Genomic DNA, 4255 nt, shown 5'->3' with positions numbered 1-4255 from the left:
GACCACATGGGGCAGCCATCTTGTGTGTTGGCATGGTGGACAATTTGCATATTACCTCTTTATTATATAGGACTAGAGGCTCAGGGCACAGTTTTGTGCACTAATGGAGTCCCTCGGCTTGGCCTGCACCCTCTCACAATCTGGGACTCCACAGGGGATGTCAACTGCTGGTTTCAGCCCGATCCCCGCAGGCCAGGCCTAGGGATCCCACCAGTTCATCTATTCATGCACCGGGCCTCTATGCATATAAGATCTTTGGCTAATCTCTTTTTGCCCTCTCCCCTCTCCTCTTCCCTTTGAGATTCATCAGTCTGTTCCATGTTTCCATGACTGTACATTGAGCATCTGCTCCCTGGTGGTCATTGGATGTCATAGCTACCGGTCAAATGGTCGCTTAGGCTTTTATATATATAGATACTGTATAGGAGGCCCCTAGAACCATACGAAATGCAAAAATTTCACTGTTAATAACACTTTATCTAATTGCCCCTCTTAGAAATCAAAATTGCCCTCCCCTCCCCCCGTGGGTCATGTGTCTCATATTGGGAACCACTGCTCTATCCCTCTTCCTCACTAAAATCAATAAAAACACATTAAAAGAATTTTTAAATCAAGAGGGGCTCTCTCTTAACAGGGGTTATCATGTGCTAATATTAGTCTATTGTACTTTTATCCTATACTTGTTCATACTAGGATTGCTCATCATTTTATTTTATTTATTTATTTATTTATTGGATTGCTTATTTTAGATGTACTACCATCAAAATCTGGATAGAGAAGGATAGGGCAGATTGGGAATTGGGAGATCTGAGTTCTGGATTCAGTTTCACTGACATACACTCTCACTGGGTGTCACATCTCTGTGGGTGTAACTTCCTTATTAACTAGAATAATGTTGAATTCTAACCCACTATGCTAGTTACCATGATTAGCCTTAACCAGTATAATAGCTACATTGGACTGGCTGCTTAATGTGCTATTAAATATTGAGAATGAAATTATGTGTTTGGTGCACCCTTCCCACTTGACTGGTAGAGACAGAAGTATTGGAACCCCAGGATTGTTTACCTTTGAAAGAGCAGTGTTGAGCTCACCACGGCTCTTTCCTCATATTGCCTGGGGCAGTCTCCTTAAACAAGCCAGGTGAAGAGCAGAATCTTTGTGACTTCTTCCAAAGGTTGGTATGCAACAAGTATCTTACAGAGGAGGGTTTTTTGATCACCAGTGCAGGGGCACTGGCTCCATCCCAGGGCAGAGGTCTAGCAACCAGATTCCGAAGGTTTGCGTGTGTATCTTCCATGCCTTGTGGCAGTGGTAGTGTTACAGACGTAGCTTCCCTTTCATGACCACTACCCCCTCTTCAGTGCCTTGCCTAGCTCTGCAGCAGATCCTGGCTCCGGGTTCACACTCCAGTCCAAGCCTGTTTCTTCCTGCCCAGCTGAAACCGCAAGCTTGGATGCGTATTGTCTGTACGCTTGGACCTTGCTTCCAACTGTGCTCACCACTCCCACACTTGAACCTTGGAGATGACTTCAGCCTCCAATTGAGACGGTGAACTTTGCAGTATTGCATAGTCTTTAGCACACATGCTTCAGAGTCAGATCCAAACCACACTGAAAACTGCACTCTACTGCTTCCCAGCCGTGGGTAGGTTATTCAGCCTCTTGATTTTTCTCATTTGTAAAATAGCACTAATGACACAATTTCTGAACTTGTAAGGATTTTAAAAGGCAGTCTACAAAGCCTTTTAGCATAATGCCTAGTATCTCATAAATTATTGCCCTTGTCCTGTTTGAATTATTGTCCTTGCTCCTCAAATTGGACCAAAACTCTGACCTTGATTTTGCTTTCTGTATTGCAAATTCTCTAAGTATCCTAACTTCAGTCCCAGCCATTGTGCTAATCAACCTTGCCCAACTCCTGGCTCCAGTTTTTTGTCTTCCTCTCAGACCTGTAGCTGAGCAAGCACTTGCATTTGGAAGCCAAAGCCTGGGATCATCTTATAATTCTGAAAACCCACACCCAATCCCCCAGGGAATCCTGCTGCAATGTCCGAGCCGGGCCATTTCTCACCATCTCCGCCACTGCTGCGTGATCTAATCCACCATCATGTGTCTGTCGGGACTTGCTCAATAGTCTTCTCACTGGTTTTCCTGGCCCCTCTACAGTTTATTTTCAATACACCAGCCAGAGGGGTCCTTTTTTTTGTTGTTTTTTTTGTTTTTTTTAAATAATTTAACATTTTAATATTAAAACAAGTGGATGCATTACAGACTTGATTCTTGTGATCTTCTAGTCTGCTGTTGGATCTCTAAATATTATTTTTTAAATATATATTTTATTGATTTTGTACAGAGAGGAAGGGAGAGAGATAGCAAGTTAGAAACATCGATGAGAGAGAGTCATCGATCAGCTGCCTCTTGCACACCCCCTACTAGGGATGTGCCCGCAACCAAGGTACATGCCCTTGACCGGAATCGAACCCGGGACCCTTTGGTCCCCAAACCGCCGTTCTATCCACTGAGCTAAACCGGTTTCGGCTGTATATTATTTTTTATTTCAGTCAGTGTATGCTTAATTTCTAGTTGGTTCTTTTTCATATCCTCAAGGGTCTCACTAAATTTATTGGCCTTTTCTAGAAAATTCTTGAAAAACCTTATAACCGTGGTTTTAAACTCTATATCCAGACATTTGCTTTCCTCCATTTCTTTCACTTGTGATCTATTTCTTTGTCTCCTCATTTTGGCTGCTTCCCTGAGTTGATAGAGTGGCTTTGTGTGCTAGGTGCCCTATAGGGCCCAGTGGTTCAGCCTCACTGTTATCTGAGGTGGACATTCTTGGTGTACCCCTTTGTGGGCTATATGCATAGTCTTATAGTTACGCCTTGGTTTTTGTTGGTATCCCTGGGAGGAATTGACCTCTAGGCCAATTGGCTATATCTATACTGGGAGAACTTCTGTGCTGGAGACACCCTTATGGGAAAAGACTTGCAAAATCCTCTGTGCTCAGCTTGAATGGGGCAGTCTCAGTGGGAAGCAGACAGCAATAGCTTCCCATCATCCCTGCCCTAAGAGGTCCTTGGGTCTCAGTGTCCCATGGTAATCGCTGCAAGCACCTCTGAGAGAAAGCCGCCCTCGAGTTTCACCCACTGCCAGAGAGTCCAGTTAATCCCTGAATGAGTCTGTGTTCCCAGAGTCTCGCTTGGAACTGGAGTTCAGAGCAGTCAGGAGTTTTTATCTACCGCCCAATGGAGAAAGCCACCACGTCCTCAGTTGCCTGTCCTCTCCGCGCACACGCCTAGGTACCTCTGCCCTCTGCAGCTCCTGTGAGTCTCAGTGTGCTTTTCTCTTTCCTTCTACTCTGTTTCCCTGAAAATAAGACAGTGTCTTATATTAATTTTTTCTCCCAAAGTTGCGCTAGGTCTTATTTTCAGGGGATGTCTTATCTTTCCATGCGCTAGGTCTTATTTTCGGAGGATGTCTTATTTTCGGGGAAACACGGTAGTTGTAGAATTTCCCCTCAGCCAGCCTTCCTGTGGTTCTGAATGATGTTCGTTTTGTCTTTTAGTTGTAGTTTGAAATTGTTGTGTGAGACAGCAGTTTAGGTGTTTACTTATGCTGCCATCTTGGTTTCTCCGGTTCTGCAACTTCTGTCATTTGCAGGGGAGACTCTAAACTTTGTGGTTTTTAGGTGTGACTCTCCAGAACCAGAAAACACTTAAGCTGCAGTCCCCAAGAGCAGTTAGAAATTCTCAGAAAATGTGGTCTGGTCCGGCTAGGTTTATTATCCTGAATTTCATTTTCAAATGTGGGTGCAGTCAAGGTTAACAACTGTATTGCTCCTGATTCAGTTGTTTTTCTGTCTTTGTTGGAATGACTGTACCTGTCAGGGTTGCACAATATGTTCATGACCCAGTTAAGACGGTGCCAGGCGGTTTGTGTGTTAACTACCTCTTTACTATTCCTGTTAATCATAATGCTGCCAAATGAGCCAGGCCTAGATTATATGTTTAGATAAGGATTGTTGGCAATGGACACCATCTCCCTAGCCTTTGAAAAAAGGGGAAATTTGTCAGGATTCAAGGGTGACTCATGGAGTCCAAGAATTGGACCTTGGGAAGAATCAGAACCAGGCCAGAGGGCACCAGGAGCCCAAGGAGGGCTAGCCTGCTCATCTCTGTCTCATTCTTCCTCCACCAAAAACTTAAGTTCTAATCATGCCCAGAATCCTCTTCCTTCCCACAAATCCCCCACTC

Source organism: Pipistrellus hanaki (assembly GCF_964339955.1).
Source record: "Pipistrellus hanaki genome assembly, chromosome: 1".
Lineage (NCBI taxonomy): Eukaryota > Metazoa > Chordata > Mammalia > Chiroptera > Vespertilionidae > Pipistrellus > Pipistrellus hanaki.
This window is presented reverse-complemented; position numbering follows the sequence as displayed.